At 36.8% G+C, this 25,063-nt stretch overlaps 1 protein-coding gene across 1 annotated transcript in view; it reads right to left on the reverse strand.

The window, feature by feature from the left end:
* SEMA6D (semaphorin 6D) overlaps positions 1–25,063 on the reverse strand; it is a 228,027-nt gene that overhangs the window by 164,843 nt on the left and 38,121 nt on the right. The window lies entirely within an intron of this gene.

Below are 25,063 nucleotides of genomic sequence, written 5' to 3' on the forward strand. Positions count from 1 at the left end.
TAAATTATTTAAATCATGGCATATTCAGTGGTTTTGTTATGTGATATTGTTAGGCTATTTTATCTTAAGTACATCTCATTTCTAAGTTCATCTTTCTTGACCAGATTTTTGTGCAACTCTGGCACAAAATACCTTCCTAATTATGTAATATATTATCTAGCTATCTCTTTGTATATCTGATAAATACTTTTTATTCACCATATAAAAATACCACTCATTTAATTCAAATGGGTATTAAAAGTTTTAAAATATTTCACATGTTTATAGTGCTTTTTATCTTGGAATTAAGCTATGATTTTTGTAATGATTAACATGGCTCTTTGCTTCGTTGCCATATAACTAATATTTAAGTAATATCCAAGACATTAGTTACTATTTTATGCTATCAACAACTGTCATGACAAGTTACTCTTGGATTGATGAGGTGTTAATGAAAACGCAGTAGACTAAAGATCTTTGCAATATCTTTATGATTAGCAAAAGATAGAAATAAGAGAGTAAAAACATTTGTTCAGCTTCAGTATATGCTCCCTTTGGGTCTTTAACTGATATGCAGAAAATTACTAAAGAAGATGTGAACAAATGACTCCTGAAAGTCAGACTTTTTTTAAAAAAAAATGTGTAATTTTTCTTTTAAAAACCCTCAGTTCTAGTCATAGATTTAAAAAAAATACATTATTTGGGGATTAATTCATAAACACATTTGATCATTTTAATGTTCTGCTGTGAAGTACAACATCATCCAGTAACAGTGTGGGATGCTCATTTTCTGTGAATTTGAACCAAGGGCCTGACTTTGAGAACCTGCCGAGTTCTCTATTGATTGCAGACTTAGAAACAGCAGTGTTTTTCATTGCTACTCATGGCTGTCAAAACTGCCGAAGTATTAATGATATGATGTGGCTGTTTAATTCTCTCCATTTTTCTTTCGTTGTCTCCTTGCCTTCCATCTCTAAGATGCTAGTGCTTGACGGATACAAGAAACATAAAGAAAGGGTAATTTCTTGCCAGGAATGTTTTTCTCTTTATCTTCTGTAGTTTTATTTTTGTACTTCAGAGTGAAATATTCCTACTGTGCAGCCAGATGTTCTATAATCCTATTTTTATACAGCCCAAAGGACTAAAATCGCAGGTAAAGTCTCTTCCATGATGACTTGAATGATGGGTAAATTCAGGCTTTAAAATCAGATAAGAGTTTAAGGCAAAAGTGAAGTGTGCTTTTGCTAAAAAAACCCCCACTCCATCTAATATCACACATATATAAATTATACTAATATTCTCTTACTAAAATTGATGGCATATGTTTGTTACTACACTGGTATGGAAAACAAATGACATCTGTTAAATGTTCTGCTACAATACAAAAAGGCAAAATATTTAAAACTTGGAAGCCTGCATATAGGTAATCTCCAATACCTAAGCACCAAAGTAGGAGCAACCTATCTCTATGAAGCGTGAGCAAAGTGTGGCTCCACCATAATTAGTGGGAATTTGCTGAACTAAAAGTATGTGATTTCGGGTTTGCTGTCCTCTGTATCTCCTCGTTTGGTAAACAGATTATCACTATTCTATCACTGCAGAAGTTTGCCACTCTACTGATTCACAAAGACAGTCTTTAGAAAAGAGCAAGCACTTGACATTAGTCCACCTTTTCTTCCACTAAGGTCAATGAGGATTTTACTGCTGCTTTTGGAAACAGAGAAGAACCCATGAGGAACATTTGGGGGGAAAAAAAAAAAAAATCTAACTTGTGGAGCTGGATTAGCTATGTAATGATAATACAATAACAAGAACTGATTCAAAATTACACATCAGAAGTCTGCATTGTAAATAAGAGTAAAGATGAACATACTACTTTTGTCCATGCACACACGGTTATAACCAAACTCTCTTTCCTAGGAACAGGGCTGTCACCTGTGCCAGTGGCAGCACTACCCAATACAGTCTCTATACTCCAGGTCATGTAATAATGCAAAGCATGTTAGATGCACTTGGAAAGTCATTTTATTTGCTGGCCCTGATATCTGCACATAAAAGCCACCACTCTCCAAAACTGCGTCAATAAAACTAGGAGGCCAGCCACAACACATGCTGCCCTTTCTAATGTCAGGAAAGTTGTTCTTTCACTCTGTAAACAGCTGATTCCACTATTTACTCCTGAATGATGGGGTTAAATTTCCCCACAAGGAAAATCAATACAAAGACCCATAAGGCAGAAGTACTACTGCAGTTAAAACACTAAATAGCTGCTATATGGCAGTAGGGTTTCTAATGACTAGAGATGTGTTTTTAACAGAAATCTCTTCCTACCTTGGTACAGACTGACAGGAAAACAAGGTATCACATGCCATCAAGGAGAGTAGATTATTACATGTTTTTAAACAAGAAAGAAAAAAAGAATAACATAACAGAAATAGGTCACAAAGATTCAGGCATATTGGAAGATGATGAATTGTGCTGGCCAGATTCAGCTCCAATTTATATCACCTTCCATTTTCATCCCTTCCTGAAATGGAATGTGGACATAAACTATCCAGACATTGCCAACAAGAAATCACTCAGTCCCAGTGGGTGACAAAATCAGACTTTACACATCTGAATTAGCTACAGTTCAAGAAGTTTGTGCTCAAAGGGATATACATCCCAATTTTGATCTAATACTATTACCTCACATATCATACTACATAAGGCTATCCTTAGAATTTGACTCTTCATCCTCTTCCAGAATATTTTTGCATAGATTTTTGGATAATTGAACTCTGTGTTGTTAAATTCCAGTTTCTGACTGCCAGGTCTGCAGTATGTAGTTCTTTTCTAAAATCGCAAGATCCTGGAGACAAGTGATTAAATAAAACCCTCTACTTTCTTAAAAACAAAAATAAAATCCTAAACCCCTGAAGAAAAAAGCCAAACATGAAGTTATTAGCTCTTGTAGTTATGAGACAAGGCTTGAAAACAATCAGAGTATACCCTAAAAGCTCAGAAGCTGGATTGCAATTTATATCTAACCAGCAAAATATATAACCAGCAAAATTCCGATAATTTGGGGAATAATGTATATTTTTGAATATTTAGAACTGCAGGAAAACAAGCTTTGTCAACTTCATCTTCTGGAATGATTGCAGAATTCTAACCTGTAGTCATGGCTCGGTTATCCCCCCCACTCTGGTGACTCTCTTGTCCAAAAATTAAAAATGCTGACAATGACAAACATTTCTACCCTATTTTCCCTTTTATATCCATTTTGTTTATTGTGCCTTTAGTCTTCACCACATGGTAAAATGTTTCAAATGAAGAGTATCTTATGCTAGATACTGTCACAGTGCTCAGCACAGTAAGACTCAGATCTGTATGGAGAACATAGGATTTGAAAAATTTGGAATTTTTTCTTAAAAAAAAAAAAAAACCTCAAAAGAATTAAACAGATGTGGACATTTAAACACTCCATGTCACTGTATTGCACAGGCTGACTTCACTTATAAACAGGCTTAAACTGCTGCCCCATGTCATGTCAAACAGCTGGCACCTCTCATCAGAAACATTTTAATGAATCTTATTTCACATACTCAAGACTGCACTTCTCATGTTTTATAAACAAATTAACTTTTCCTTACAAAATAAAGATTGGTTCAGCTGCTGCAGACTTCAGAATAAACGGATTTCTAATCAGCTAAAAGAGTGTGATCTCTCTATGCACCTTCTCGATTTCTCCTCTCAACATCTTATGGGATATCCATTATCACCATTCCTGCTGATCTAAAGCACGCACTTCTGTAATTTCTGCTTTCTTTTAGCTTAAGGATGCAAGAACAACAACAAAGTGGCATATACAAATGGTGTGTAAACGTGTTCAGTAAGTGTGAGCAAATATGTAAATTACATATATCTATTACAATTTCTCTTCTGCTTGCATAGATCTATTTTTACGTTTGTGGCCTGTTGAAAATCTGCATCATGCTGCTCACTCACCTTGTGGGTAACGTTTCCATCAATGATTATCTAAAATACAGTCATCTCAAATGGGTAACCAAGCAACCAAATATGCCCCCATTATGAAAGCCAGGGAACTGACTAAATCAGGACAATCCATGCAAATCACTGTCTTCAAGGTAAGGCTCAGATAGTTAAAGGAAACTCTACACAACTTCCAGCCTTTCCATTATTGTTAGTGCAATGAGTATGAAACTACAGTATCTGAGTATCATTTAACTTGACATATAACTGGATGGATTGCTAAAAAAGATCCAGCAAAACTGTTTATTAAGCTGAATTTTCATCAAAACAAAATTTGTTCTGATAAAAGCCTACTTTCTGCCTTTTTATTCCTTAAACTGTAGAGAAACTCAATTCACAGACACTGCCATGGGAATTTACATCTGTTGTTTTTTCAGCGTGGCCTTCCTGGCAGCCTTCATGTTCCTAGAAGGAAGACATCCATGGAACAAATCTACGGTGCACTTGGAGTCATGGAAGTGGAATCAGACAAAGTACAGTCTAATCGTGGAAGCCAGAGCTATAGACACTGAAGTTTGAGGTAAGAACCTAATACCTACACATCGTATATTTTGGGTTCTTTTACTTGAGTCATACTGGTCACATGGACCAAGGGCCAGCTAGAAGCTAGAAGGCATAAAGTCTACTCCTGCAGTGCATCCTCTGATTAGTTTCATGCAAAAGACATTCAGTTTGGACATGACAGCTGCTCTGTCAACAAGTCAAAGTACATGGAGAACAATTGGCAGGTTCACTTCAAAAGTGTGCTTCTGAACTGAAATGCTAATGTGGTGGCATCCCGAGATATCCAAACTACTACACCAATACAGGACCATAACCAAAACTTATGAATCAAAAATAATTTACCAGAAAAAACTGTCAGCATTTAGTCAAATACAGTCCTGTGATAATGAGCAATTTTTTAAGCTTATGACTTTTCTTTCTCATTCTTAAATAATATTGCAATATCTAGACATTTCAACAGTAGGCATACTTCAGGTCACTGTTTTTGTAGTCTACGTGACAAAAATCTTTGGACTGTTTTATACAATGGTCTTAATTTACAGCCAAGTGAAGATTAGCCTAAACTTTGACTATTAATTGATTACTTCCATTTCCACCACAGTTTGTTTCCTTGCAAAAATGGGGTTAAATTTTGTAAGCACAATCATACACTGAATTTGTTGCTTACGAACTGGGCTGCCCATGATCAATAGATCACAGATTAAGTCATACTTCTTTAGCTGATTAGAATAAGTATAAAAATAGATTTTCCCAGGTTTGCTCTCACTGCATATTTTTCAGGCTAGATTCTAATTTCAATATGACAATTTCACAGAGTGAGATACTGTTCAATGTGGGAAAATGATCACTGACAAATAAAATGATTTTCTTTTTGTTCCAGAAGAACTAGGGAAGGGAAGAGTGCAGTAAATCTTAAAATGGGTAAAAATTGCAAGGCAGACTTAATTCTGTATAAATATTAATACTAGAAACCTTGAAATTTTGTCCTCTTCAAATGTCTACCTTATCACAAACTTATTTTTTATCACCTCTTATGCATATTTAAGATAATTTCTGTATAAAAGAAGAGAATACAGAACACTAGTTAGCAAATCAAGGTAGATTCTAGTACTCCTCATGGGAAAATCTAAACCTTTGGCATCTTTAATCAGATCAAACTTTGCTTTCATTCCTGCTATTTTTTAGCTTAAATAGGTTTTAAGGGATGTGCAGAATCTCGATGATAAACTCAGAATAAATTCAGAACCTGTTTTCTGAGCATTTTCATTCCAAGGGGATGGACAATTGGACACACACATTTTAGGCAGATTAAACTGTTAAATAAACCTACTTGGTTTCTCTTTTCTATACTGATGCTGCCAGCCTTAGAGGTTGGTTCAATGTGGATTTTAAGCCCTTTAGAAAAAATCACACAAGTTCTTCTTTTAAACAGAATGGCAGGCAGCCATTTCTAACTATAACTACTATCTGCCTTTATATCAGATGACAACCATACAAAATGTTATTTACCCAGGAGACGTCAAGTCCTAATAGTCAACACATAAGCAGGAAATAACATATTTGGGGTAAAACTTTGTGCCCTTTTGGTAAAAATTAAGAAAACAAGGCAAGAGAGATCTTTAAAAAGTATAATTTTTAGATGTGCAATTTTTAACGTATTTTATGTGCAAAGTATAATTGCATATTAGATACTTTCTTTACAGTAAAAAGATTGTATAAGTAGAAATAAAAATTGTATCGCGGAGGTCGTAGAATGCTATGAGTCATTATTTATATACTGCTGGACAAAACCTATAATTTTTCTCAAACACAACTTTTCTAGTCAGTCAGTTACAAAATTATAGAAATACCTCAGACTATTTACTTCCAGAACAAGTTCCTGTTGCAGAAATGAGCTCCCATGCTTAGATACATTTCTCAAAAATTCCCTTTCTGTCATTTTTTTATATACCCATCTAGATTCTAACTTTATTAACATTATTAATGACATGCACTATGTCTGTTCAAGACAAAACAAAAACCACAGAGTTTTTTACCTTTAAGATTTTAGTGTCATGTGAAAGAAATGAGCAGTAGAGCAGAACAATATTTTTTTCTGTCTGATGAACCAAACGACTGAATATTGGCATATGCTGTGCCACTTTTTAGTTCTGCTGTACAATCTCATTTCCTGCTTCATGCCAATCACTGTACTGTCACTGTACTGAATACTACTGGAAGCTTTCATTAACCAACTCAACAGTAAATTGTTTGTGCATAACAAAGGTTATCACGCAATAGCCAGCAAAATTTGAAAAAAAACCTAATTAAAAGTAATCATTATTTTTTAATTTTTTTTTTTCTTTTTTAGGGTCAGAAGTCACTGTATGCTGAGAGATGCAAACTTCTCCTGTTGTCTCCTCCCAGATTTTCAAAAGGAGTTTTCCTTCAAGAAAAGGAAAAAAACAGTGTGTGTGTGGGAAGCTTATTTAAAAATAGGAGCACAAAGGACTGTGGAAGAACTCCAAGAGAGTGAAAACTGTCTTAGAAACTGTAAACAAAGAATGGTTATCAGTGGGAAATACTTCAAGAATCCCATGGAAACAGACCAAATAATATTTTATGAATTGGCTCCTTTAAGCCACATTTTGTAGACTTTCAAATAGCTGTTGGAACACATGTTCTTGAGATGTGCTATTCATAATAGTCAGCTTAACCTTTCTCACTATGCTAATGGCCTAAATTAAGAGAAGTAAATCTGAATGCAGTGGTTTAGAGATGAACTCTCAGTGTCACACATCAATTGCACAGCTTTGGCTTCACAGGTCTTACAGTCATCGACCCCAGGACCCAATTTATTTGCTCTGCCCAGTTCCCAAACTTTGCAGGAGTTCATAGGAACTGAGCAGACACTTCCTCCGTCACACCCTGAAGACACTGAAGGACTTTTTTTTTTTTTTTTAAAGAAGAAACACAAAACTGCTTTTCATGGTTACGTAAAAGTACAGAACACGACCGCTAAACCCCATTCCATACTGAACAGCCCAGGTGCAGGTTTGGGCAAGTGCTGCTTCCTTCCTAACCCCCCCACGCTGCAGACTGGGGCTTTATTTTCTGCAGGCAGCAGCGTGGCTGGGTGCTCCTACTGCTGCTTTCAGTATCAGGAGAGACTGCAGTCTTAACTCTCTTGTTAAATGCACACCTTTCATCCAAACATGGTGCTACTGAAAAAACAAGGATAACTTTGCTCTTTGATTAGTTTTTGTATTATAACATAATATTGTTACCCACCGATGTTTTCTATTATCACATTATTTATTTTTCAAAAAATACTTAAAAGTACGTTTCATAGGAATGAGGGAGCTGGACTCCACTGGTGGATATACTCAAGACATAAATATTTTAAAAATTCTGTGGTGGCCTCCAGTAAAGGCTTCCTCTACAACAGCCAGCAGGTAAGGACACAGTAATAGAGCATTAAGGCTGTGAGTACGTAGAAATACTGCACAGCTGAAAATAAGTATTAAAGATTATGTGATTTCTACAAATTAATGAAATTTATTTGCCTTTGGGGTTTGATAAAGGCAAGATGTGCAGCACCATGTAGCCCAATCTAACAAGCACTGAAGTGAATGTGAAGACTTCAGCTGACTTGAATGTTTTTTTGCTGACTGCACCTTTGGTGATGGAATGATCAAGCTGCCTCCTTTGAATAGCTAAAATTTTTAAAAGTAAGATCCTAGGCAAGACGGAGCCAAGACATAAAGAATAGCTCCTGTCCTGGTTGCTTAGGCACTTTGAATTTGCAGAGGAGGATTCTGGTCTCAAAAACTAAAGAAAAAACCTGCCACATTTTTCACTCCACTGATTTTGCACAGTCTGAATATCTCTATAGATATGAAACTTCGCTGCATGTATTTTTGACTGCAATGTGTATTATGTCAACTTGCCCTTTTCAATTACTGTTTTTCATACTTCTTCTATTCCCTGTTCTTCACAGGAGAAAACAGGAAAAAAAAAAAAAAAAGACTGCTGTGTGCGCAATAAAGTCACATGCTTAAAAGAGCTGCTACCTACACCATGTACTCAACTGTGGTGCTATCACAGAAGCCTCTTCAGGAAAATCTCTCTCCATCAAACTAAACACAGCAGTCCAAAACAAGTTTTTTAAAAGGTCATGCTTTAGGCCCACTTTCTTATTTCAATGGAATAACATTTCTTTAAGAAATAACAGGGAGATAATGGAACCCTTTCCAGTTAGTTTTCTAAACCAACTGCCAGAAAACAGAACAGAAGTGTTTATGAGTTGCTTCCTACTCTGCAGCTTCACAGTAACAGAAAGTTTGTTCTGATAACTAGTAACTTCACAGAATCATAACTTAAATGAACTTCAAGAATTACTGCAGAGATACATTTTACAAAAAAACTCTAGTATTGATGAAATTGAAGTCCAAATATAATCATATCTACTGTAAAACACACAAGTTTCTTATTGCTCCTGACCTAGAATGAATTTAAAGCCCCCTCTATCTACTGATGACAAGGCCTCAATGACTATATTTCTTTGTTAAAGAAAAACAGTATAATCCCAGTTAATGATCTCAAAAAATGCTGCAGGTTTGGTGGGTTTTGTTTTTTGTTTGTTTGTTTATGCTTTGGTTGTGGTTTATTTGTTTGTTTGTTCAGGGGTTTTTTTGTTGTTGTTTGGTTGGTTTTTTTAATTTTAATAAGCATATACTGTGGGAATTTACCCTCCCCATTTTCTTATGCAGGCTGATAGCCTAAAATAGCCCCATGCAGCAGGGGCAGTCAGCAGGCTGGTGCTGTCAGACCTCTGGCAGGCAGGACTGTCACACACAGCCACCCAGCCTTCTTCAGCCCCAGCAGCCTCAGGGTGTGTCCTTCACCTGCTACACTTCTCGAAGGTACGAAACTTTGAGTCAGTCCTTCCCACCTCAGAGGTACCAATTCTGACTGTCTGGGGAGAGACCTCCTCACACACCCAAAGCGTGTATGAAGTACTGCTCAGTAACCTTTCAAAGAAAGGAAACAACAAAGCTAAAGCAAACTAAAAGGGTACAAAATGAGCAAGAGAGCATTTGATGGTGATCCAAATGCTTTATCAGAAGAATTATGCTGGACAACACTGTGTCCACAGTCTTGTATGTCATATACACAGTCGTATATGCCACAAGTAAAACATACCATCAGGACTATAACTCCCCAAAATACTATAAAACGCAGGAAATGGCAGCAGCCAAAACCCGTGCAGGTTAACAAAGACCAGGGCCTCTTAACAAAACACAGAAGCAATGCATTAAATGTCCTGTGTGTATCTCTGAGGGCCCCAATATACCAGTGTTGTCATGAGTACTATACGCTTTCATTGCTCCTAAGAGTCCTTGGTTTACTAACTTTTCAGTCTGATGTTTCACAAAGCTGGCTAGTGTTGCCCACTCCCTGTCCACAGCCCCAAGGTAAACCATGGCTTCCCTTCCTGCACAGCTCTGCCTGGCAGACAGTGTTATGAATTTAAGGGGCATTCATGCATACTGTCACACACCAAATAAATACAATATCTTTTTAAATCTCTAAATATAACACAAAGTAATAATATGCTACAATTTAGGTCATTATATGACAGCTACAGCAACATTTGATCATTTTAATACAAATTAAATCTTATAAAAACTCTTGTCAGAAATTTGCTGTAGAAAAATCAAATTTGTCCTCTCCAATATGATGCTCCTTTGCTTTGACTGGGCCTAAGCTGGGCTTGCTGTCAGAAATAGGATGCAACTGAACCCTCCAAAAGTTCATTAGGCTTTTCAACTCTTATTTCTTAGCGAAAAAATACACAACACAACATATTGGTTATGTAAAGAGGTCTCTTAAGCATGTCAGTATAGCTGGTGTGTTAATAGTACATTTTAACAAAACATATAATCAGCTTAATAGAATATCTATTATCAAATAAGGTCCAGTAAATAAAATGCATTCTTAAAGTTATTTGCAAATAAATGGCACGGTCACATGAATTGACTAAATAACTGTGTTAAGTGAAAAATGGAAGTGTGATAAACTACACAAACACTGATAGAGAAAATGGAGTCTTTTCTCCAGCAAAGCTCCTCAGCTACCAGAACTGCTTTTCAAGCAGAGCTCCTCAGTTAAAGCTCTTAAAGGAAGTCATTTTAGAGGAAAACTGCTCTCTGTTATTACAAACAACAATAGATAGGCACAGACTGGAGTGAATTTATAGCTGCGTATCACTCTTGGGACTCTGCTTCTGTTCATAAACAACTCAGATACACTCTCATGGTTTGTGCTGTTAGCAGAGCCCCTAGAGGGACTTAAAACTTTGTATTCATGCAGCAACTACCCATTATGTTATATATTTTAGATGATGAAATTAACACCCAGGAGATACATTCTCAAAACATTACATGGGGTTTTAGCTCTGTGACTCCCCTTGATTTGAATGGCATGTGTGGTTAAACCCTTTGCAAACCTTTGAGAATTTAGCTTAAGATACTTATCTTGGGGGCAGTAACACTAATATTAAGGTCTAATACTCCTCCCTGAAGCACCATTGCTTAATCCATGTTCTTGATGGCGCCATCTTAGTCCCCCTGAAGAAAGCTCTTTCCCTCCCCATTCATCAAATTATTCAATTAAAAGCAATAGGACTACATGCATAAAATGGCGCTATTCAGTAGACGAATGGTGACAGTGTTAATACACACATCCATAGAGTCACTAGAATTGTCTTCCGGAAGATTATCAACTGCTGTACTTACACAGTACATACCAATTCTACAGAAGATATGTTTTGAATTAAATTATGCATCTCAATTTGCAAAGGGCTATTGTTTGCCAACTCATCGAAACTAAGGAACTGAAACCTGTATTCAACCATGACGTGACTGTTCCATTTTTCTGGGAGCAGTCCTATGCCAAGAAGATAATGCCTATAAGGCATTCAGAGATATCAAAACCAGTATTAGGATAACAGTAAACAGCAAGGTGATGGACTTTTTAAATCTCATGACACTGGTACAACAAAAACAATGGCAAGACAAACGTCACAAGAACAGAAAAAGTATAAATATAAAAGATAAATATAAAACCAGTTGCAATTCTACTGTTCCCAGTGAAAAAAGTCAGTGTTATCTAGATAAGAGACACACCTATCCTTAAAATACGAAGCCATAAAACTGGAAATATTCATAGGAATTCTGGAAAGGAAAGACAGCACCCTCTTTTATCAGTGCTAACAGGTAGTAAGGGAACACTCCTTCCTTACTCGAAAGTTGATTATCTGTTTCATTCTTTTTAAACATTCATTTTCTTAATGAACTGAAGTCTTTACTGCATTCTGAGTTATGAACAGGTTTAGGATGTAAAGCATTGTGACACCTGTCAATTCGCAGAGCTGCTCTGACTTCTGCCTGCCAGAAGTATTATATATATAATATATATGAATATAAAATATATATATTCCCTTTTGACTCTGCCTCTGGGAGTGTGTGTGTGTATATGTGTGTGTGTGAGAGAAAGATTGCTATTGACAGAAAAGATGTCATCTCCAAACAGCATGAACCCCATTCTCAGTTGCTTTTAAATATCTTTAGAGAGCATCTGGCCCTCTATGCATTCTCTTACCCTTTCTTCTTGCCAAGTGTTTTCTTGTACCACAGCCGTGCCCTTGTGGCAATATTGGTCTGAATTCCCTCGCTCTCATCCCTATTCTTCTGGTTTGAAGAGAGGTGCAAAAAAAAAAAAAAAAAAGCAACATTAGAAAAAGTTGCTACAAAAACTAGAAGCAACTTTACTGGGGAGCTATACCTCAGTTCAGCAATATGATGACTCAGTTTTGCCTGCTGTCTTCCATAGAAGTGTTTTGGCCCACTGGACAATGTGCTTCCCTGCTTTCTCTCATCACACAACTATGGCAGGACATGAAATGAAAAGGTGGGGCAACATGCAAGTCTATCCTGCAGAGAACAAGGGCATTCTGACAATATCAATTTAAAAACAGGTTGAATGCACTTTGGCATGCCCAATTGGTCTTCTTCAATATAAGAAAACAAAACAAACCAAAACAATTTGTTTTAGATAGCTCAATCTCCACACAGAAGATTCAGAGAATTCTACAGGCCAACAGCAAAACTGTTTTAACAATTAAGGAAACCCAGTCAGTCTTCACAAGCCAGTAACTAAACAGTGTCTCTTTCCTCTTCACAGACAGCAAAATGCACAGCGTTCTTTATTAAGCCAGATAAATTACTTTCTTTGGTCAAAATCAAAATAGCATTTATTATTAAATTCTCTGAAGTAATAAGCTCACAGTAGCTGCTGACTTCCAATTCTAAGTATGATCATACAGAAATTTAGTTGCAGTTATTTTTCTGCCCAGCAGCTAAGAAATTAGTGGCAATTGCATTTGAAAATCTGTTCCCTTTAATGTTTTTTTCACAAAGTAGTGCCTCTCAGATGCTGTACTGCTTATAGAGGCTTTTCATAATGGTAAATGGTCAGCTGCACTTGCTTGTATTCCTAATGTTCAAAGTAATTTAATGCCAACCACCATTCCTGAAAGCCTTCAAAATTTCCTACAAATCCAAATTCAATTATGCTAGTAGAGACTAATCAGTGACTACATGAGTGTTCTCTTGGTATCTGGGACACTGTTTAAAGCCACAAATGCAGCACTTTTGAGTATTTTTCTCCAGCAGGGATGCTAAAAAAATAGAAGAATCGCAGCAGATAAACTTCCTCATTGCAAATCTGCCCTTCCTCTACATTTACTTTGCCAGCTACAGACTCTGAATAAAAGTGAGACAAAGCATAGGTTGAAATATATATAGGAACAGAAGAAGGAACAGAAATGCAAGGGCAACTTTGGATACCAAGGGGACAACAAGACTCTACAAAGGCACGTGGATCATGATTCAGATTCCAGCAATGGGAAGTGTAAATAAAGAAAATGAAGCCTAATGATACAGCAGAAGAGCATTACTAAGATATCTGTGTAGTAGGTATGTGAAGGAGAAAGGGATGGAAAAAAAGGTCAGCTTCTGCAGAGTAATGGTTTTGGGAAAAAACACACACATATAAGCCACAAGCACACATTCATTTATACCTTCAGCTGCAGTGGTCACTGCCTCCAGCTTCATGTCCATCCTTCCCTGGTGGTTAGCAGCTCTCTAGATCTACTGTTGGATATGCCTATCCATCAAGTGTCTGTACCGCTTTTATATGAAGGATAATAAACTTAGAACAGCCTAACAAGGAATATTGCATTATCCAAACCAGTAAGGTAACTAGAGGCAGGAGACAAAGAAAACAGCAATCAGACACAGTCTGGCATTTGTCTCTGTCTACAATCATCAGTGACACAGGATTATAGAAGAGAATTACTGGAAGACATTAGGGTTTTACTCAAACATCTGAGAATTATATTAAAGTTGTATTTGCAGCAATACACTTACAGAAAATTAATGTTCCCTCTGTCGCTGCAGGGAGAGCATAGGAGAAGCTGCAGGCGGTTCAGACAGAATCATCTATCACTCAATATCAGGACCTGGTTTGGAGGCTATTTCTGGGCTCCCTCAGTTCCCAATAAAAAGCCAAGGATCTTTATCCATTTAAGGCCAAACCTGTCACAAATCTGGCATCAGCTCTTCTTTACTCAAGGAGTGAAAAACAGTTCTGATTTTTCCACAAAAAACCAAACACCCATTATTCTTCTTCCCCAAGGAAACAAAAAGAAACAATTGATCTACGAAAAGAGTAAGTCTCCCTGTGCAAGGGTAAGTATAACCTGTTTAAAAAAAAATCCTGTTCGCGCTAATAATTTTATAGGATTTTATGGAATACTTTTTTAACAGCCTGGACTTCTGGCAATTGCAACTTATTTGATACTGCAAATTTAAACTGGGAGAAGGCTTTAGCTTTGTAAGAAGGGCACAAAATGAAAGCCTCAGATGTTTATTCAGCAGAAGATGCTCCTTGTTTCCTCTGATTTTGTAGACAGGCAATACTCCATTATCAACCTCATTTTGAAGTCTAATACGCTGCTGATTTTTCAAACTCATATTAATTATACCTTGAGTGAATAGCAGGTGGGGTTGTGGCCTGTGGATCTGCATTGTCTGGAGCTCTGCTACAACGATTCACAAATCAGTGTTCTAAAACCCTGTGCTTCTCAACGCAGCGGGTATAAAGCCCCTCCACAGTTCAGCTATAGGTATGCTGAACTTACAGTTCCACAGAAGTGACACTCCTGGCTACTGAAGGCTCTACTTAGTGGAAGCTTTTCATGTCCAAATAAAACCTTCAGAAATCTGATATTTTCTAAACATTCCAACCCACTCACATGAAAAAAATTACAGCCTCATCACCTCCAGCTGCCCAGCTCATCAAATCAAAATCCTCTAATTGCTGAGAATAGAGAAATGGTGGAAGAGACTTTCTCTTGGTTGCTATGTTCAGTGGCCTTCGCCTGCTGTAAATTCTGATATCTCCATTTATCTTGCCTTCCCCTGAGAGCTTTCAACACCAACCTGAATATGCCACACTGAGAGCCCTGTCCCTGCTTCTAGCACAGCCATGATCCCCCTCCCACCCTGGGAATTCTTGGTTTGTGCTCCCTTCAAGTGCTTTCTTGATTACAGACCAGTGCCAACATTGAACAACACTTCAAACTATTTGAGAAGCTATGGCATGAAGCCAAAATATGAGTGATAAAATGCTTTATGTGGGTGTATGTCTGAGGAGTGCAATTCGAGGGCAACACAAAAACATATGGATGTGTTTTTAAAGGTAAGAGGTAAAGGTAGTTGGCACAAAGCAGTAAGCAATTCATAAGATCAGGATCTTACCTGTCTCTTTAAAAGAAGATAAGCATGGCTACAATACTGAATAATTTAGATGCAATTTCCTAGAAAGGCTCCATACAGTTATCCTTATTTAATATCACATTGAGCACAATCTCAGTCTTAAGGAATTAAGAAAGTATTATTATACACAGATCTATGAGTTCTTCCACAGTGTGAGCAAGTTTTTAGTTTCTATGAAGACAAATGGCTAGTTTTGTTTGGGGTTTTTTGTGGATTTTTTTTTTTGGCCTTATTTTAATTATTATTATTACTGTAAAATTGGTGGCAGATAGAGGAGTTATTCTCTGTGTTATTCTCTATACTTGGAAGCAGTTCCTGGGAGCTGGATGTTGGTAACTGAGATTTCTGGAAAACAGGAGTGCCTGTGTAGTGTTTGCAGCTGCTTCTCTTCCCACAGTTTGTGTATTTGCATGTAATAAAATAAGTTACAAAAATTTTACATCATTGATTTCTGGTAGGGTGTCAAGCTGTGATGTTATCAGGATGCTGATAGACTTCCAGAAAGATAACAGTATTGTTAAAAGAAAAAGCAACAATATGAATCCACAACAGCTTTCTGGGGGAAATGGAAAATTTTAACTTTTGAGACAAAAGGACTTGCACAAGGTTAAGAGTAAATTGGACAGAAAAATTAAACCAACTCTCTCCATTCCTATCTTATTTCTCTTATGCTTTCAAGCATTGCCATCCTTTGTGTTCTTCCCTCATGTTTCATTTAAAAACTTACTCAACAGAAGAATTTTCATAAAATGTTCTTATTGAATTTTTTTTTTCTAAGTGATTCCTGTAGGCTCTGGTTCCACGTGTTGCTTAATCAGCACTCTTGGAAACAACACCTCCTGCCAACTGATTGACAGGAAGTATTGGTGATTGTTTCCAGGAAAGCTAATTCAGCAAAAAAGGGGCCTCACTGAATAGGAATGAATACGATAAACAAAAACACTATAAAAGATCATTTAAGCAGTCACAGTCCCTCCATATGCAATGCTCAGTGATAAAAGCTCTACTTCGATACAGGTGGTTTGTCACAGGAAGAAAACAGAGAAAGTGTAAGCAAATAACGTATCTCCATTTTCTTCCTTGAGGCCCAGTTATTAATGAGTTCACACAGTCTCAAAGCAGAAGTTGTTCACTGGTGCCACTTCCTCCTATCTTTTGGTGCCACATGCAGCTAAAGATTTTGTGAAAGGGAAGGAAATCACTAGTTAGGGAATACAAGCTCACTGTTTTACGGTAGAAACCTAGGCCAAACGTGCTGGATGAAAGGGGGCTGGGGTGGAAACAAAAGACAAGCAAGCCACTTCTCAGCCCTGAAGTTGTCTGAATACATCAAGTTCCTATGGGGACTGTAGAGCACCCAGGAACAGTCACATCTGTGCCTTCCCGCCTCTCCCCATAGAGTCTGGTCTCTATGCGTGGAGGTTGGCACGTTCAGGGAAGGGCTGAGGACTCTTTTATGCCAATAGAACTTGTAGCCCAAACAAATCCTGTGGTTTTGAACTGCTCTGGCATGGTGACAGAGACAGACCTGAGGTACGAAGTGTAATGCTCTGTGGTCTGACGTTATTTCCAAGGCAGATGAACCATGCATCACTAAACAAGCTCACACTCACTAACTGTCTTTTTCAAAAATGAGGGGTTAGGCTGTGGGGAAAAAAAACAGAACAATAATGAAGTGTTTAAACTTCGTCTTTTGACAGTTTGTTCAACAAGAATAATCAAATGCATAAGTATTTCTAAAAGTTCCAAGTAAAAAAAGTATCAATACAGCATTTGGTTGTCTCTTGAGTTTTGCTGCTGCCTAAATTAAAAAAGTACACATTTTATAAATATAAAAAATTAAAAGAAATCTAACAAAAAATAAAATTGGTGGCAAAACACAGAAACAAGGGGAAAGATTTTCTGGAAAACTTTAGAAATGAAAGGTGTAATTAAAAAACCATAATCGTACTAGGATCTAGGCTGTGTGTTCTCATGTTAACACTATTTTTTGTTGAATTTTCTTTGCTAAAATTGATGTCCAACTATAGTGCTAGTAACACCAAAACCCCCAGCAAAAGACCTCAAAACCCGCTGGGAAACGTGAGGTCCTTTGTGAGTTCCTTTGATTGTGCTGAGAATCCCTACAATGAAGAATGCAAGCTTGAATTTGTCTGGTTTATAAATGTAAACATGTAATATCTGCAGTCAAGGCAATGTATTTTTCATCACAGCGAATACTGTCACAGATGTACATCTTTCATACACTGGAGAGAGTTACACACAACCTTTGCTATGCTAAACAACACTAATATTTTGTCCACAATGCTACTTCCTAAAGTAGCTCCAGTAAATGCAAGAAAATTTCTACAACAGAGAAACTGTCCTAAGAGGAAATTGCTTTCTACTTACCACCAGTCAGTGTCTGACTTCTCAGTCTTTCAGCTTTAGGGTATATTTCTTACAAATGTTTTTATCATCTTTTTTGTAAAGATGGGTGGTTCTCATTTTAAAAGGAAATGTCTAATCCTTTCTTGAATCCTGCTAAGCTTTTTGCTACAATGACATCCTACAGCAGTGAATACCAATCCACCAATCCTTACCTTCTTTGCAATATCATTTTTAGAATGGCTGATCAGAACCTAATACAACATTTCAAACTGTGGTAAACAATTGATTCCAAATAGAGAATTACAATATTTACAGATACATTTTATCAAATTCCATTCTCTATGTTTATCCAACTTTATGAACTTTCCTGACTGCCATGTTCTACTTCAGAGGGATCTCTATTTAACCTTTCCACAAAGATACATAGGCCTTTGTCCTGAGTGATTACAGTTAATTATATGCCTGTAATCTCTATGAGCAGCTGAAATTATTTTAATGTGCATTACTTTGCATTAGTCAATATCACATTTCACCTTCCATTATGCTGACCACTAGGCTAAGCTTTAAGCCATGCAATCTTCTTCAGTCTTAATTTTCCTAAATAAATGCATAATCTGAAAATTCATTACTTTTGCCTATTTTTTCCACAATAGAAGAGACTTTGACCCACCATAGGCAAATAATATGCATGAGCATCAAAGCAAGCTAAAGAGCAAGGAATTGGAAAGCAATTTGATTGCTAAATTTCTGAGGTCATATTTGACTTGAAAAATATTGCACGCTAATCAGATGACCTAATTCTTTTCCAAATCAATTTAGTGTTCGTAAGTCTTCCTATAGACAGGAGTCCTCCTCTTACATTTTGCCTCTCAAAACAGGAAATGTATGTCCATGTGAAATCTATATCCGTGAAATCTGTATGCTCACTTACACCTTAATTACTTTGCAGACTTTTCTTTATTAAGAGACATTAATATGATTAGAGAATTAGTATCACAGAATCACAGAATCATCTAGGTTGGAAAGGCCCTTGAAGATGATCTAGTCCAACCTTTAACCTAGCATTGGCAGTTTCCAACTACACCATATCTCTCAGCGCTATGTCGACCCAACTCTTAAACACCTCCAGGGATGGGGACTCCACCACCTCCCTTGGCAGCCCATTCCAACGCCCAACAACCTGTTCTGTAAAGAAATACTTCCTAATATCCAGTCTAAAATAGTAGTATCATCCTTGCCTGGTGTGGAAATATCTAGCTGTCAGAAATTCAGTCAAGACCACAGCTTCACTACATAAAGGTTTCTGAAGAGTCCCCATCCAGTAACTTAAGGTCATAGTCAGGAAAAACGGGATTTGAACCAATACTGAAATGTCAGTGAAAGTTTTCAGTTGCTGGGTCAGCGGCTGAAGTATTTTTCTAGTTCTATAAATTCACTTAAAATGCCTGTTCAGAAATCTGCCCTGTAAGAAAGGTTTAATATTTAATGATAAGTATCATGTGAAAAACTAGACACAATGCCCTTTTCACTATTAAAGGCAATGAGAAAAAACTGAGGCATTATATGCTTGAAAGAAAGTTATATTTTAAGCAAGCATCAGCCACTCTTATTTTTCTTATGAGCCATTCCCCAGTGCTAGCAGTAACACATAGTAAGGCCTTTGAGGAGGGCATTTCACTTAATAGAACAGCTTGGCATATCCTGTTTCATCTAAAGAGAATACTTAACCGTTTTATAGAACTAGATTGCATATCATCATAACCTCAACATTTTGAAAGTAGAATAGGTTATGTTAGATGATTCAATTACTTTCCTCTTCATTACAACCACTTCTGGTATAACAGTCTTACCACAAGAAGCCACCAGATTTTCTGTACTGAACCACTTTCCCATCACTATTTTAGAGTCAGAGGCAAAAGCTATGAGAAGTAAAGCTCCTGAATGATTCTATAATCAGTTTTGAATGTGTATTAACCTACTGTATGTTAATGTTTCATACTCTTAGTAGTGTATATAGAGATGTAATAAGTATAATGGCATTGGGATGCATTCTCAATTTTCATATAAGACTTCTCAAAAGTAAGGAGTAATCAGTTTTCATTTAGTATTGCACCATAGTAAGCACCGTACCTCAGAAATGTAAGAATTATCATTTGGGAGCTTAGAAAATTACTCAGAAAACATTTTGCATTGAAAGCATTCTATCTACAACTGGAGTGTTTTGAAAGGGGCTTCTAATTTAAATCATCAGGCATACTGTCATGTTCCTGTGGGCTTTTCAGGATTGATTCAAGCTCACTGAATCATGACTCTCATTACTATGTTATCTTGGAATATCAGTTTACTATGCATGTTGTCTATGTGTCAACGGCCAACTTTACAAGATACACATGAAGAACAAAGTTGAGACTAATCTTGGGTATGACTATGAAACTCTAAATGAGCATAAGTCAAATTGCTGCCATATCCTGCCCCACCACTCATTTTCAGCTGTTCTAATAACTGTATTCAATAAACAGATAGAAAGAAGAACCAAATGCTGCCATAGTGTCTTCATCAAAAAAACCACACAGCAGTTTCCTCTCCCATCACCCAGAGGTCTGAAGCTTCACCAGGGAGATATAAATAAGCAGAGGTAGAAATCCTTCAGTGCTTTTTGTAGATTATCTCATTCTCATATATTTTTTTCAATTCTCCTCTTGTAAAGAAGAATCATGTGTTGGTTCACACCAGTGTATCAATCTGACTGTTGTTCTTGATACTGTTTTTAGCTTTCACTCAGTATTTTCTCATTTTTAACTTTTCAAAGAGAGGAGACTTCTGCACACACTGGTGGCAAGCGTGATCTCAAATGGTCACAAAAAACACCTTATAGCAAGTCAGAGTAATAAAGGATTGTTTTACCACCTCAGCTGTTCATAGAGAAAAACCTAGCCAAGAACACAAGTCTGAATGCATCTTCAGGCAGAGACTCATTCAGAAACTCATTAGAACTTCTCTACTCATCATAAGAATTCCGATTAAACTGGAAAACATAAAATGCTTCAGGCCAAACAAGCAAGTGTGTCATTGTGTATAGATCTCTTTTATGTAATTCTTGTAAATCATCTTCCAGAAGATGGCTTTAAATGCTGAAGCGTAATTAGGATAATTACTGCTTTGCAAGTAGCAGGAAGTTGTATCCAGTAGGGACAAACGAGCCAGTTTGAAGAGATGGGGGAGGACTATGAAAGAAAACACATCATCCCAAACTCTGGTGCTGAAAAGATTCTGAATTAATTTCAGGCTATTTAAAGAGTTTGCTTCATCTTGGAAATATTTCATTTTAGTGACAATATTCCCTACAGGGCTAACAGATTCTTTTAAAAATATGCTTGGCTCCCTGAGAGTCCTGTTAGATATCTTAAAAATTGAAGCATTCAGTAGAGTGAGGAAATAGGGTATAAGAACTGCAATTCACTGTGACCCTCTCACAAGAGCAGGGTTGAGGGAAATCACTGGAAACAGGACATTACCACAAAATAGTTAATTTGCTTCTTATTTTAAAAATACTGATTTACAGAAAGTACCAGACAACATCAAGCCATAATATACTTAGATACCCATACGTGATACACAGTGTGACTGTTGCATACCTGTGTGAGAAGTGCAAAATTCAGAAAGTTTAAAAAACAAAACCAACCAAACAAAAAAAACCCCAAACCCTGCAACGCCCATCCCTCTCTATTCCCTGAGCATTGTGCTGAAAAAGCAAATACGGATATGAAAACCATCCTTTTTGAGGTTTGATCCAAAAAGATGCATCAGCTGAGAGCATGTTCCCTACAGCTTTATAAATTATTTTGTTGAATTTGAAGATTAGTACAAAGTAGTAAACAGGGGGTAGGAATATGGGGAACATAAGTATGCTTGAACTCAGCTAACCTGGGAGTTTTGACAAAACTCAGAGATATTCTACAGCCCAATTTATGTACCAGGATATCAGAATCTTTCAAGATTCTTTAATATCTGCATCAGTGCTAATTTTATGCTAATCTCTTACTGTGCACATCCATGATCATTAAGACTTCTGGAGATTGGATATTACATACAATAGCTGATCATTTGTTAAGTAGAGAGTTAATGGAAAAATCTGATACATTTATACATTAACTTTGTATTGGTTTCCTGTACAGCTGTACACAGTAAGAAGTTATCTGGCTAGCATTAATGTACTCTATTTTTGCATGATTGCTTTTGTTAACTAATACGTCATAATATAAAAGCAGACCTTTTTAGAGAATACAAGGTTATTCAGATGAGGAGTCATGTTTCTTTCCAGTTCTATATTACAAGAACAAAACTGCTACATAATATGAAAGACTAAAATAATGTCCTGTCTTTGATTTACCTGAACCTCATTAAATCTCAGTTTAACTAGTTTCATTTCCCCAGATTAATCGCACCTCCTAGGATAATTTTTAAAATTGTTGCCCATAACAAAGCTCTCCTGCTGATAAAACTGAAAAACCTGTTGTTTCTTGGCTGTGCTGATCAACTTTACTCTTACTGCCAAAGATGAATATCCCAAAGCACTCAAAACTGCACTGAATAACATTCTGGATGTGCATCATTTGTTCTTTAATTTGAGTAAATGCACCCTTCAAAGATTACATACTCATGTGTCAGTGGTAGTTATTTTTATAAAAGTAGTCTTTAAGTTTCCACAGTACCAGTATACATCTGCCTCTCTTGGAAAATTAAAACACAGCTCTGCTTCTACAGAAAGAAAAATAATTTTGTCTAAATTCAGTTCTGCTTAGAAATCTGTGCTCTGGAAGTAAATAAAATAATTACGTTGAAAAATATTGTTTTGTGACTTCTGTAATTCTGTTCATATGCTGGGGACCCGAGGGACTGCTTTCATTTAGTTTTATCCCTCATGGTTCAAGGCACAGGGCTCTCCTTTCACTGTTGACTGCTCAAGCAATTCTGCCCCTGAACCAATTCCAACAGTATTTATGAATGTTATTTAGCTGGAAATCTTAACGTAGGATACATTGCAGTGAATCTCTCAGTATAAAAATGAGGGCATGAACTAGTACAAGTTTCCAACTGCAGTCAAGTTTTACTTCTGTGGTTACACATACCAGAGTTGGTCTGGAAAGTTAGGATCTTGACACCACACACAGTTCCCCTCCGACAGATCCCAGCCTGGGCACCCGTTACGCTCACACCACAAAGCATGTGGATAGGCAGGACATCACCCAGTCTTCCCTGCGAATTACAGGCAGCTCTGAAAGGGTTACGTCACCTTGTAAGGGAGCTCCTGTTGTGCAGGACTCCTCACTGGTCATGTCTGACCCACTGCAAGCTTACTTCTGGTGGCTAGAGTAGCTTTGATTAAGTAACTGCCACAAGATAACAAGGGAGAATGTCCCCCGTCCCCTCCCAGCCTTGCACAAATGTGCAGCATGACAGTCAGCAGTGCCCTAACATCTTAAAAATCACTTTAAAAATTGTGTAGACTGAGATATCTTGGAGAACGGGGAAGAATAAAGGATTCTATCAGTGTGTTTGAGGTGATTACTCATGATTTGTGAAGCTTGATTACATGACTAAAGTGTCTCCCGTTTCTTACTGTTTATTAGACTTCTCATTACTACTTATGGGCAAAAGAAGAAAATGCATTTCAGTATTTTCAGCTTCCTCTCCCTTCCTCATAGTTCAGCTTATTTATAATTTACTGGGTTCATGCGTGTTAATAGAAAAAGGAAGGTGCTAAAAAATCTGTAGGGATAATTGTCTGCCACGGGTTTCTAAGTTACAGTTTGTGTAGGTATTTATTGCACTATTTATTCATCTGTTAAACAAAAGTGATTATTTACTCTCATAAGTCTTGCATTTTGATAAAATACTACCACAGCAATATATTATTCTGTTCTAAAATATTGCATGCAGCTCTGGATTTCATATGTTGCTGTAAACTATATAGGGACACATAAATTGTTTTTTAATTAACATTTTTCTCTCAGATTATTTTCTATTCACCTACTCAACTTTCAATGAATTACACATATGTATTATGTGGCTATGCAGCAACTAGGATTTCTATGCTATAAAAAGGACAGTTTTCTGGGGATCCCTCTTGGTCTTGTACAGTCAAAAGCCTATGCATATTTAATTCTCTGTTCATAAAACATTTCCAGAAAGTGGAAGATCCCATTCAGATCTGACAAAAGTTTTTGTTTGTAATATCTGGTTTGTAATGTAAACCATTGCAAATCAAATTTGATTACAGTAAAAGAGACAAGACAGATGCTGGCCATCATTTTCAATACATTAGTAACCTGCAATGAAGTCACAGGATTTAAAAGAATTAGAATATAATGAAAAGACTGAAGGAAAATTTGTGTTCTGTCATGTTTTTGCACCCATTAGTGTCAGGGCTGTTAATGTTATAACTGATATTTTTATATTTAGCTGTATACTGAAATAGGGATTTGACCCTGCATACTTTAAGCATCCAAAATCCACTGACATGTGTTTGGGATACACAGGCAAGATTAAGTTTGACCCGGTTGGAGAGTTGTGAGGGGAGAAGAACACAACATTGTTTGATGTATTTACAGACATATTTTTCAAGCTCATCACATTTTCATTACCTACATAAAATGTAGGTAGTTCTTAAACAGATGCCACCACCATCCCTGGCCCCCAATATAAATTGATACTTTCCATGGAAAAGTATGGCTGGGGTTCAATAGAACATACTTCAGCTGAAGCTAACATTTCAATGGGGAACATTTAATATTTATCTTAACTTACATTAATATGCATAGGCAACTTTTGCCTACTCTTTTCAGCGTCAAGTAAGAAAACTGTTAATGCAATGACAAAGCTGCATATTTGCAGCATCAAAAGCTCAGGAGGGTGAACACCAGAAGTAATGTTAGCTTTTCCATACTGCTACTGTATTATATTCCGTACCATCCATTTTTGCCATTACTTCTAGTTTAGTTTATTACCATTTATATAATAAAAATAAAACAAATTCTAAGTGTGGTACAAAACAGAGCAGAACCTCTGTAGAAATACAGGTTTACACATCCAGACAGTAATTTCAATGGTGAATACCACATGAAGAAAAATACTTAAGAACAGCCACAGACTGTTCCATACCTTCTGTCCCTCAAAAATGTTCAGATGTAACCAGCTGACAAGGTGATCTCTCCCCGTCCCTAACTGCCCCTCAAGCTCCTTCCCCCATCCACTAATTGCTAGGTCTCAAAATGAAACTAAACTAGGAAAGA

The sequence above is a fragment of the Strix uralensis genome, chromosome 11 (assembly GCF_047716275.1).
Source record: "Strix uralensis isolate ZFMK-TIS-50842 chromosome 11, bStrUra1, whole genome shotgun sequence".
Taxonomy (NCBI): Eukaryota; Metazoa; Chordata; class Aves; order Strigiformes; family Strigidae; genus Strix; species Strix uralensis.